The sequence below is a fragment of the Manacus candei genome, unplaced genomic scaffold (assembly GCF_025592945.1).
Source record: "Manacus candei isolate 608988 ecotype Guabito, Panama unplaced genomic scaffold, ASM2559294v1 h1tg000037l, whole genome shotgun sequence".
NCBI lineage: Eukaryota > Metazoa > Chordata > Aves > Passeriformes > Pipridae > Manacus > Manacus candei.
Window position 1 is genome coordinate 6,635,137 of NW_026138085.1, and position 13,291 is coordinate 6,648,427.

The following is a 13,291-nucleotide window of genomic DNA, read 5'->3' on the forward strand; positions in this document are numbered from 1 at the left end:
AAAGCAAGTCAGGACGAAATGGCTTATCCTTCCCCTGCCCCCCAGCCTGGGGACAGCAACACACCTCCCTGCAGCCTGGGTACATCATCTGTCGCTTGTGGGGCCTCCCAGGAACAGGTCACACAACAGTGGTTGGTTTGCACTGCCAGTGAGGAGGGAAATAAAGCCTTGTCCTTAGCAAGTGAATTCCTCCCTTTGGTTAAAAAAATAAAATGTGCACATTTCGTGATAAGCTGTTTGCTGCTGAGTTTTCTCATGAGAATAAATTTGAATAGCTCCAGAGCAGGCACAGCAGTGCCCCTGGTATGTGATTAAGACCGGTGTGGTCTGTGATGTTCTGACGGTGCCTCCAAGCCCTGCTTCTCTCAGGAGGCTCCTGCTGTGGAGAAGATGCTCTGCTGCCATTGTCTGCTCCCAGGTCACAAATCCTACCTCCTTGAACTCTGTTTTGTGTGTGGGTGTCAGTACTGTGGGAGCCTTTGGATTGTGTGAGCTGAGGGGTTGTGTCTGGCATGTGTTTTCAGGCTTTATTCTGCAAGAGGAAGAAGCCCAGGGTGTCTTTGAGCCCCACAGATCCCATGAATCAGAGGTTCTGCAAAGCAAAGCACCTCCGTGGGTTTTCCTTCTTGTTCACCTGTAAAAGGAATAACTGGTGGTTTCTCAATCATGTCTTTACTTCTCACCCTATTGCTGTGTGCCCTGGGTCAGTGAGGTCTGTGTTGATGTCTTGGGGTTCTCCCCCCACCCCCTCCATCCTCTGGCCTCCACCTTCACGTGGAGCATCCGAACATGTCTCCATGCAGGCGCAGGATTTGCAGAGCAAGGTGGCTCTTCTGCTCTCTGTATGTGAACAATGAAAGATAAACTGAGGCCTCAGGAAAACCGGCTCCTTTGCACTGGATTCCTCGGCCCTGTGATCCCAACAGTTGGATTTGGCCCCTGTGGTGGGGGCTGTCACTGTACAAGGCTGGGTTTTAACAGATGTGTGGATGTGGCACCTTGGGATGTGTTTCAGTGGTGGCCTTGGCAGTGCTGGGGGAACAGTTGGGTTCAATGGTTTTAGAGGGTTTTTCCAACCTGAATGATTCTTTGATTGACTGATTATTCTGCTTTTCAATATCACTATAACTGAGGGCCGAGAAGATCACAATTTCAACAGCAATTCTCTGTTCTTCTTTTCCCATCTTCCTTCCATAAAAGCCCCTTGTTAATGCCAAGTGCTCACAGCTGACCCTGCCAGAGCACCTGTGTGAGGCAGGACAGTGAGCTGGGGTTATTGTTCACAATTCCATTAGCCTGTGATTCCGGAGAGGGCTCGAGTGTGTGAGCCAGAAATGTACACAGGATAAATGCTCCTTTGTTTCACTTGCAGGAAAACGTTCCTAAGAAGGAACAGCCTGATCTACTCAGTGTTACCTGTGCTTTTCAGCTGGTTGAATTTCATTGACCAGGTTAATATTGAGCCCTTGTGCAATTACTGGGAAAGAACGGAATATCATTTCTTTCTGCCTTGCTTTTGTGCTGTGGAGGAAGGTTTATATTTCAAATAGTCTTTTAATCATGCAAGCAGGCTCTTATAAAAAAAAGCCCCTTTAATTTAAGGCAGGCTGAAAGAGTGCAGTTTGTGAGATTGTTCTCCAAGTAAAACTTGAATTTATTTTTTTTAAAATTTTATTTTTTTTTTTAATGCTGAGCTGTAGCTAAAGAAGCCATTAATCTTCATTACAGAATAAGCCTGATGTAAACCTTTGTGGCTTCTCTGTGACCAAAGCAGTCTTACCTGCATAGCTCAGGGAGCAGGACTGGGAGAGCTGGTAGCTGTATGTAGGTTTGTGTTGCCTTTTTTTTTTTTTTTAATTCTTGGCTTTATGGATGTTCAAAATGTAACTGCCCAGGTCCAGGTTTGTTTTCAAAATGAGAATCCCTGCCCTCAGGTCTCAGCTGCACTGAGAAGTTCTGTTGGCAGGCTGAGGGCAGGCTGGGCTCTGCACAGAGCAGGGATTTGTGGGGAGGACAGGAGGCACTAAGCAGGGAAGGAGAAGGTGTTACTGAGGATTTTGATTCTGAGTACTCCCTAAAAGGGTCTCAAACAGGGACAGAAACCTCCTATTTTGGCATGGAATTAAATGCTGAATTTAAATGAGATCTTGAATATCTAATATTAATCCAAATGTTTTCTGTGCTGAATCTGTTGCATTAAAAATAACAACAAACATGGAAATTGAAAACTATGGGATGTCTGTTTTGACACTTTTGACAGCATTTAATGACACGTTGTCAATGGGTTAGTTAAACGTGGTTTTAACACGGTACCATTTTCCAGTGGAAAACAGGTTTGATGTAAACTCTCTGGGAATGTTTTCCCTCAGGCAGCTGAGTGGGTGGGTGGGTGAGCATTTCCTCCTGCCTGGGCATGGGGTGGTTGGGATGCTGCAGGAGGCTGGGATGCAGTGGGTGACTGGGATGCAGTGCTTAGGGAGTGTGAGACACTTCCCTGCTGCTTTTCCAGGGAACCCTGGTGCCTTCTTACAGTGCTGAGCTCATGTCAATGCTCACACAGCGACGGGTGCCTGGATCCCTCCTCAATAAATGCATCCAGCTGCAGCCAAAGTCGCTGTTCCCAAGGCTGGGTGATTATTTATGAGTCAGAACAGTGAGGTGGGAGCTCCAGAGCAGAGCAGTAGTAAACAGGATCCTACAGTCTCTGAGAAAACTGCTGACTTACAGAATGCAGCACCTTCACCTCTCAAAAAAGCACTACTAATAGGTTTATTTTCATGTTGTTGTCTCTACGTGGTTAAGGCTGATGAATCACAGCAGGTTCAGCCCTGAAAATCACATTCAAACACATATGCTCACCCCAATCCAGGAATTTTAATTATCCTGGCTGCCTAAGCTTGGTTCCTGGTGTTTTAACATCAACTTGTGTTTGTTCGAATGAGGTTTGGGCAACACAACAATTGAGTAAATAGGGGTTTTTTAATTCCACCACTGTTAATATCATTGGTACTTGTAGTTGCAAATCTGTACAGTCAATAGCAGACCTCACCTGGGGAGTGCTGCCTCTTCCACCCCATGCTCAGAAGAGACCTTTCCTCTGTGCAGTGCTGCAGTGATGCACATCTATCTGCTGCTTCTTTAGTATTGTTTAAATTTCAGCTGTTACATAATGTAACTTTTACACTTTTGCCTGTAATTTTCAAGGTCAGATTCAGGTTTTATTTGAACAAGCAGAAAGAGCCTGCAGGGGAACTGGGGAGGTCCAGATGGAACGTGTGTATGATGTAATATGAGGATATCAAAAAGATGGTTGCAGTAGTTGTCTGCCATGAGTGTTTTGGGAGGATTACTTCAAAGCTGGGGGTTTGCTTATGGAAGATATGTTAAAAACTTGTCTGAATTCCAACTGGCCGAGCTGTGTCTGTTGGTGAATGAGTTTTCTTGTGTTGGCTCATCTTTAATGCCTTTATCTGCTCACTGGCAACATGGACAGGACAATTGGTTTTCTGTAAATAAAGGGAAAGAAATGAAACCTGGTTGTGGGTTATTTGCCTTGACAACATGTAATTGTAAAACTGGGACAGGTTGGAATTTATCAGCACTGAGTCATCTTCTGCCAGTTCTACCTGATGTTTGCTGAAGTTTGGGGTGTATCAAATCTGTCCTTGTTTTCCGGCTGATTCCTTCCATGTTTGAAAGCTGTTGTGGCACTGAAGGCTTTGGACATCAGAGCTCCAACACCATTCCCCTTGTTTCTCATTTGTGGTCCTGTCCCTTTGCCACCCATCCAGGGTCTTCCCAAAAGTATGTCAAAGCCAGTGAAGGACAAGTTACACAGAGAAATTCCTGGGTGGTTTCCAGCTGCAGATGCTCATGACACTGCACCGGTCTGGGAGAGTTGGGAAGCACAAAATGGGCAGTTTTGGTCCTGTCTCAGGAACTGGGACAGGATGTAAGCTGGTTTGGGAACCTGGGCTGAACCTGGGCTGCGAATTAGGTGTGGATGTACCCCCAAAGTAATCGGTTATTGCACAATGTCAGTGCAGCTGTAGCAAGACCTGGGGCTCTCTCCTGCACCAAAGGAGTCTTGGCTGGGGAGCTCCTGCAGAGCTCAGCCTGTGGCACTGCAAGGCTTTCCCGGGTGCTGGGGCAGAACTTTTGGTGTTGGTCATAACTGGCAGTGGTATTTCAGAGGATTTGAGAGTTCACGTATCTGACAACATCCCTCTGTTTTTCCAGCTGCATGGCTACTTGGCCAGCTCTCTGGGAGCTGACTGACTGTGGAGCTTGAGGGGAGACAGTGATGAGTCTACCTCCTGTCCATCAGCTATGGAGGAACTGTGGGATAGATGGAACTTGAGTTATTTCCAGCAGTGACATCTTGCTTTCTTGTGTGCAGTTGCCAAGGCAGCTTGGCAATTGTGGTAACATCTGCAGGGCTGGAATGCCCCAAACTTTCATAGTTTCCCCCCTGTAGTTTTGATCTTGAGGAACACCAAGGTGAAGTGACATGGGTGAGGTCGGAGGGGTGGGGTGGCTTTGTGCCTGTGTGCACGTGGAGCTCTGACTGAGGAATGTCTCCTGTGGGAATATGAAGGGTTAAAAATGCACAATAAATAACAGCAGCAAAATACTGGGCTCTGATGTACTCTGCCAAAAGACCGTACTGTTTTCAGTCCCATGCAGCTGGCAGTTTTCTGTTTTCAATAACTTAAAAAGTAGAGCCATAGAATTTCAATCACCTTCCATCTTACCAAGAGCCTGAGTCCTCCAGAATAACTCAGAGGAATTGACTGAACTGTATTTTTCATGTTTCCCAAATGAGCAGTGCAATGCCATGAAAATTAGGAAATAGGCAGCTGTGCCATCTCCATCCTTCTGAGAAGATGAAGGTAAAAGACACCTTCATTCTTCTCAATGTTTTTCCTCCCACAGGGGTTGTAAAGGTGAACACAGCACAGAGCAATTAATTGTGGAGAAAACCAATTTTTATGGCCTATTAAAGGATGGAGAATGAGTTCCTTTGATGGTAGCTCTGTATTTGGTGGTGTTATCTTCCTACTGTGTCTTGGACCTTGAATTGATTTACATGAGAGATATCAAAATTAGAATAGCTTCCTACATGCTTGACCATAATCATGTAACCTCTACTTTCCCCTCCTCCTCTGTTATACATTCTTCAGCATTCCCAACCCCTCCATGTTTCTCAGGCTGGCAGGAACCCTTTGTCCCCATGGCACATGCCTGTCACCTGTCTGTCTTCTCTTCCCAACGCTGTGTGCCAAAGTTGGAAATCCCTGAACTACCTGTCATTTTCCTGTTCCCCTCTAGACAGCTTTTATCCTTTTGTGTATGATGCAGGTAATCAGTCCTCAGATTAAACAGAACTCTTAAATTTGAGTTTGTGCAGGTTAAGATCCAGTGACAGAATTGCTGCACGTGTCAACCAGAGCAAAGAACTCCTGCTCTTCCGCTGAGAACAAGGGCTGTAGAGCCTTGACTTTGTCCATGTTTGATAAATCACTGGCACATTTATTTTTTTTAATGAAACCTTCATCTTGTGCTGGTTCCTTATCTGGAACTGTACCTTCACCTGTGGCATCCTTTTGCTTTCCACACTCACTGTATAGAGAGATCCTCACTCCTTCATGTTGTCTGAAATAGTAGCAAGAGATTGCCCAGAAAACAAAATTAAAACCCACCTTCACCTCTTAGGTACCAACCTTCCAAGTTAGATTTAACCCAGGGCCAGTTTCTGCATCTTTTCTCACTGTATTTTGTCTTCACTTGGTTCTCACAAGTACTTAAATGTTTCTTAAATAGTCATAGTACACTGGTTCCTTGATTCTGAATCCTAAGGCTCAAGTCTGTCCTCTGTTTTCAGTCAAATGAATAATTATAATGAAAAGCAGCAAACAAAAGACATATGATAGAGGCTATTTTTTGAAAAACAACCCTGTATTTGGACATTTTCATGAGAGGCATCTTGCAGCTCTCAAAGAATGACCATATTTACCATTACATCAAATGTTCCAACCTTGCTGCCTTGTGTTCTCTTCATTTGTTTGGAAAAGGAGATCTGGAAATTACATCCTGAACATATTTAAAACATATGTCATGAAACAGCTGTCACTTACTGTCACATTTGTGCCTTAGCCAGCCAAATTAGCTGAGAGCACAAGTCTAGACACTAAGATAAATACCCTGTTTTGGTGGAGTTTATGTGTAATACTCACCTGTGAGCTGGGGAGGACATTGTGGTGAACGTGCCTGTTGTGAGCAGTGAGAGGGTTAAGTCTCAGCTCACTAAACCCTTTTTAAGCCTGTGCTTGTAAAGCAGAGGAGTATTTCAGAGTCATATACTACTTGAGCTCATTTTAGCCCTGAGCCTTTCTTAAGGCAACTCCATCCCTGTGTTTGGGTGTGCACACACTGGTCATTATGGAGGGATTTTAGGCTTCCCCAAGGAGGTGTGTGACTAATAAGGAGGTTAAAGTGCAGTTGGACTTGTCAGTCAAGTGAACAGGAGCCTTCAAAATCCTCTCATAAAGGAGAAAAAATAAAGGGAAAAAACAGATGGAGCCTGCAGTTTCCCACATCCATAAGGTACAATTTCTCCTCTCAGTGGATCATTCTGTGACAAGTATTCCATGATTCCTGTGAAAGAAAGCATTGCCATTAGCATGACCTTAACTGCTTAAAGCAGCATGATGGCATCTGTATTGTTTTATGCTTTCTATGCCATACTAATGTAATAATGATTTTGAGTTTAGTTTAAGCATATTCCTGTTTACATTTTATATAACTGAAAGTTATTGATAGGCAACTGGTCTCCATTTTTGTTAGCCTGTAGTTGTGCCCAATAGCATTTAATGATTTTTCTCAACCAAAGACATAGCATTTAATGATTTTCTAAACCAGAGACATTGCATCTCTTTTAAGGACTGTGGCATACAGAAAATTGTCAAATCATTTGCAATGAATTTTAGGAGAGAAGTCTCTGGAAACAGGCCAAATAAGGATTGTGAAAGCACACACTTGTTTAACAGCAAACAGTGCAAGTGACTTTACAATGGTGCATTAAATCTGTATTAACTTTCTATGTATGGATATTTAATCAGATTCCTAAAGTCTTAATATGGGCCAAGAGTTGGAGTGTAGGACACCCACCTGACAACCTGGCATTCAGCTGCCTGATGTCCTACAGATCCAGGTGCCACCACAGGATTGGGAGTGGGACTGCTGTCCACTGCAGTGGCCAGAACTGCACAGGGCCAAACATCTGTTCCCTGCCTGGTGCTGAGCACTGCTCCCCTGGGAAGTGGGAATTGGGCATGGCAGGAGGTGGCCAGTGGGAGAGTCATTGTTCAGGGGGAATGGAAAGTTCCCGAAGCTTGATGGCCTTGGGACAACCTGTCCACATTTTCAAGGGAACCAGATTGCTTAGGTGTTTCCAGAGGGATGGATATCTCTTAATTGCAGCTTTTTTGCCCTGAATTAGTGTCAGTAATGGTCTGTCTAAACAGCATATGGAGATGCATGAGCTCATTCAAATGCTGGGAAGTTGATGGCTTAATTAGCTGCCGAGATCCCTCTGAGGGAATGCAGCTGGATGATGCCCAAGGTCCTGCTTCTCAGGTGCCTGTGTCCTGAGTACCAAAATCCTGCCTGTGCACTTTGCTGCCTGCCCATAGCCAAGTTGCCTCCAAGCAGTGTGGGGACCTGTTGATATCCAGAAAAGACCTCCTGGCAAGATTTCTGTCGGTGAAAATGTGCTTTCAGCTGTGAGTTGTTCCATGCAGCACTGCTAGGGAAGGGCAGGTCCTCCCACCAGAGTTTTACAGCACATCCTAGGGCACACTGGTCGTGTCCTAGGACACATTGGTCCTGTCTTAGGACATGGTTAGACATCAGTGATGTACTCCAAAAACAGCATGAAGGAACCTGCTCTTGCAGTGGGTTTTATTCTTCCTTTTGGCCACTTTCAACGTGATGGGGATATCCTTTGATCCCGTTTTATGGTTGATCAGTGTTTGCCAGAACAATATTTCTATAGCTCTTCGAAGGGTGCAATTGCTGTAGTGTGTTCCTTTTTGTGGGTGTTGACCTCTCAATTTCTGTTTTCTACTCCCTTTTCCTGCCATAATGCTGCACAAAGGATGATGGGGGTAGGTTACAATACACAGCCTGCACTTGAGTGGAGTGTCGGGATAATGTTCAGCAATGTTGTGGCACAACCTGAATTGTGTCTTATGTTGTGTAAGTGCTACTGAGCCATTGTGAGGCAGAAATGGCCTTTATGAAACATTTTCTTTATCAAGAGCTTCAAAGAAGCTTTTTAGTTGAGGTTGCAAGTCAGATCTTCAAATTTATTATTCTGAGAGGCTAAAAAATAGATGAATTATAATATTCTTTCTTCTTGGGTCACTATGCAGTATTGAGCTTGGTAAGGAGGGAGATGCTTTTTATCTCTTCTGAGGCTAAACCCAAAGCTTTTTTGTAGTAGAAAACCAGTCACAATAGCATTGCAGTGAATTTTATTAAAAGCCCAAACAAATGTATTTGCATATGGTAAATATATTCTGCCTGCTCCATATACTGCAGTGTCCACTGAGCTGCTGTTATTAAAAATGGTCAGAAATGTGTAAGGACTATGTTAGATAGTTTAAAACGTGGAAAAAAGCTGCTTCATATCAATTTAAAGTGTTTTTTTTTTTTCAACTGGAGTTGGCTGAAACTGTTTACTGAGTTTTGTGTGAAAACTTCCAACCTGCGAATTCCAATTTCATAGTTCATTCATATGTGGGAACTTAATTTGAGATCTGAGCAGTTCTGATCTGATTTAGGAGGTCTGGTGCTCTTCCATTTCTGGATGGAGAAGCAGAGCTCTCTGTGCTGGGTTTCAGTGTGTGTGCACACACACGGGTGCGGGCATTGGTCTCCATGGGTGATGTGTGGTGAATGTTTCTCTGTTAAGTTGGCATTTCTGTTGATGAGTTGTTCACTGCAGTGTGTGTGGGAGTGCCTGTACAAAGGCACGGGAACATCCTACAAATCATAGAATCCCAGAATGGTTTGGGCTGGAAGGGACCTTAGAGATCATCTCATTCCAGCCCCTGCCAAGGTCAGGGACACCTTCCACTAGACCAGGTTGCTTCAAGACCAGTCCAACCTGGCCTTGAACACTTCCAGGAACTGGGCGCGTTTTTCTCACCTGTTGGACAAGTTGTGCAGAGTGGGAGGGCTCTTGAGCTGCCTCTATCCTCCATATCCAAATCAGTGAAATCACATTTGATTTTAGGATTTCTGCCAGGAGCCTCAGTTCTAGTTTCTCCCCACCTAATACAGAACAGAGAATGCCTTTTCCCGTTTTTTACCCAGACCATTTCCTTGGCACTCCCAAGATTTTATCCAATGTGACTTGTTCTAACCTTTTGGAAATTGAAGCGATGGAAGATGCATCAGCAATTTTCAATCTTATTTCATTTCCAGGGGTGCCCATCAGCTGCTCAGCAGTGCAATGAATGAGCTCACGGGGGCTCTTCTGTTACTCTCTGAAAGGAACTGGATTTTGCTCAATGAGGCAGGTGGGAGAGAGGCAAGGTGAACTAAAGTTTACCTTTTTTTCATACATGTCTAACAGAATATGATTAAATATTAAAACTATGCTGTTAATTCTGCTGTATTTACCAAAAGAAGATTTTCTGAGGAGTGGTTGTTATGGAAACAGTAGCCCTCTGTCCTTCCACTTGGAAAGGATTTATTTTAAGGGAGCTAAACCCCTTTAAATATTCAGCAAGTATAAAAAGGTGAGATCATAATATTCATCTTACATATCCTCTGCGAAGCTTCAAAAACTTCCCTGATGATGCAAATCAGGAAAGGCTCCAGAGCCTGTTTTTAATGTGGAAAAGGGAAGAGACTCATAAATAAGGGAACTGGGACATTGATAAAGGGAGGTGAGGTTGCTTGAGTGAAGACACATCATCACATGGGATCCTACCTAGGAGAACAAAGTGGGCATTACCCTTCACTTGGGGGCTTGAACCCCCTGTTCCCCTCCTAGTGTTGTGTCTGACTGTCGTGACTTGCTGTGGGAACGGAGTGTATTTATAGGATTTCCGTGGGCCTCAGAGCTGGGAGGTGTGGGAATCTGGGTGGTGTGCTGAGAGCCTTTCCCTCACGCTGTTCAGCAGCTCCAGAGGGGGTCTCCGTGGGGTATGAGAGGAATTCTGTGTTCAGTGAACCAGAATCAGCACAACCGGTGCCTTGCATGGCAACTGCAAACACTGTAATTTGCTGAACAATCACAAGCGTTAAAAAAAAAAAATAAAAAATTCCTGGACTAATGGCAAAATAACCCACCTAAAGCTGCAGCAGGAAGATTGTTCCCTCAAGTATTTTCAAACTAAAAATCAAGCTTCAGTTTTGCTGCATTCCTGTTTCTTTTGTGCTTGCTTTCAAAAAACATTTAGAGCTCAACTATAGGTTAGAGATTTATTATTTTTTTCGCCACCGAAAATGAATTATAAATATAACTTGAATTGGAGTTTTCTATTTGTTAACCTTTCTTTGGCTACAGCACACACATAGGTGTGTTGTGTTTCTGGCATTTCCCTGGTAGGGATTTCTTTCAGGTTTACAGATTATAACATGGATGCAGCGAATCTGAGCATTATAATGAGGTACGAACCTACAATTCCTTTTTATTTTGTAACAAATCCATAATTATTAACTGCACAGATCAGGGCTTTGAGTGGTGATGTGGGCAGTGGGAGAAGGAATGTGGGAGCCTGTGCTGAGGGAGTGCAGCACTTCAGCACTGGCCTCTCCTATCTGCTGCTACTGGCCCTTGATGGTGAAAAGAAGGCAATCTTGGATGAAAGGAGGTGCCTTGTCCTGGGAGGGGGCTGGCTGGATGCAGAACATCACCTTTATCAGGGGCTCCACGTAGTGATGGCATTTCCACACTGGTGTGGGAACACTGCGGGGTGAGTGGGCTGACAAACTTCCAGTCCTGACAGCCTCTCCTGCTTCAATTCCATGGGCTCTCCACTAACACTGGAATCACACACCAACTCCAGTATTCTCCTATGTAAGCATTTTGACTGTAATTAAGAAAGACACTGCTCACAAACTCATCTTCTGAATTTAACTGGCAATATTTCATTGTGTGCCAGAAAGAGTTTGTTAAGCTTCCAGATCAAACAGGAGCTGACATAGGGACAGGAAATCAATGCTGCTTTAATTAACGTTTTGCTTTTGAGAAGGGGAGGAGTGAACATCACTTTCAGTGGGAAAAATTGAAATTCCTCTTTGAAATTCCTCCAAAAGCTTTTGGTAGAAGTCCAGCCATTATGGACGGGGAGGTGCAGAGGAGAAAGACTCAATCCTGGCACCTGTGCCCTGGCTCTTCATGTCCTGGGTGCACTCACTCCCCACAGGGGAGACTCTCAGGGCAGCAGTGAGCAGGGGACCACGTGGAGCCACTGTGCCAACCTGTGCCTGTGGTTTGTGATTTCTTTTGTGTGGGTACAAACTGGGGCTGCAGGAATCATTAACATGACTCCATGCACTTGGCCTCTGTTTTGCTGATCCTTTGCAGCTTGTGAATGTCACCTGCAGAAAGTGGCTGCCTGGGCAGGGACAGGATTTCAGCTCTACCTGAGCTGCCTCCTCAGGAGGTTTATACTGAGGTTTCTGCGTGAGGTTTATCCTCTACATCAGAGACAATGACATTTGCGTGACTTTGAGGATGGTTGTCCTGTCAAATCCATCCTCTACATCTGTTAAACTATTTTTAAACACTGCCTTTTACGGTTCAGGCTGGATTTTAAGAGTTTGGGTATAGCAGCATTAGCAGCTTCCCCTGCAGCCACTGGGTCCAAGATTTTTCCATTCTGGACACTCTCCATGTGGGATAAGGGAGTGTCGGTCCCTGTCCCCAAGTGTTTCTCCCTTCTGCTGCAGTTCCCCCTGGGTCAGGGCTGAGGATCCCTGGATGGCTGCAGAGGTAGGGGACCCTCTCCAGAGTGGAGGAGGACATTGGTGCTGTTCTTGGGGTGGCACTTGCTGCCCCTCCCCACCAGAGCTGTGTATTTCCTCTTCCATAAGCAGAAGGCTTTAGGTGACAGTGTCCTCAGGGAATAGCATGGTCCTGTGTGCACACCTCCCTTCCATATGGCCTAGATGTACGTGGACCTGAAGCTGAAACTTGTCCCTGCCATTCCTCCTGTCCCAGCTCCAGCAGTCCCTCTTTTCCTTGGGGCTGTTAATGGAGCTGCACGACAGCAGCTCTGAGAAAGTGCCACGTTTATAAAATCCATGAAATGCTGCTTTCTAAAATACTGAAAATACAAGAAATCTTCCTTGTCCAGGAAAGAACAGTAATGATAGGCCACAAGGGTTTATGTCAGGTGGGTTTTGAGCTGAGTGTTTTGGATGAGGGAGAGGAGCTTCATAATGAACTAAGAAGGTGAATTTATTGCCTGGGTATCAGTGCCTGTTTTCTCCTGTGGTCTGGTGACAAATGACTTGCACTGAAATCCAGGATAACTGCTTTGGTTACTGCTGGGCTGATCGTCACAGGTGGTCAGCATTGGTAACTAAATTGCACCCTGAGATGCTGATTCTGCAGCCAACTGTGGAGTTTTACAGTCCATTTGTTAAAGTCCCTTTTAGCAACTCTAGAACAAATGTATTTTACTTCTCTGCTTTGATCTATTTTTCATGAGAAAGAAAAAATACAAATGTTATTCCTCTCCCCAAAGTAAAGGTGCTCAGAGAGAAGCTGTTTTAATCAGAAGAAAAAGTTTTAGAAACAAAGTTTTAAAAATAAAAGATTTTTTTTCTCCTTTCCTAAGAAGAGGGAACAGCAGGGCACAGAGAAGGTTATTTGGGACAGAGAAAACCAAACACCTCCAGATCAGTGAAACTAAACCTTTAATTGCTGTGTCTGCATTCTTTCCAAGGCTGTTTCATGTTAAATTTTGAGGTGTGTGAGTCTGCTGTAGCCATTGCTGTAGGTGATAGTCAACAAGAAATATAATTTTATTCCATACGTTTTCAGAGTAATTTTGACCTTTTTTTTTATTATTATTTATGTATGGCTAGGGGTCATTCCAGTCTGGTTGTTTTTTGTATATTTAAGTATGAAATGAATTCATCATGAAATGGTTCAGCACTTCCAATTATTTTAATGGGATCCTAGTTTTGACCTCATTGGATCAGAGCCTGGGAATTGAAAAGTAGCTGAGCTCTTTAGTGACCCCCTTCCAAACCTCGTTCTGGG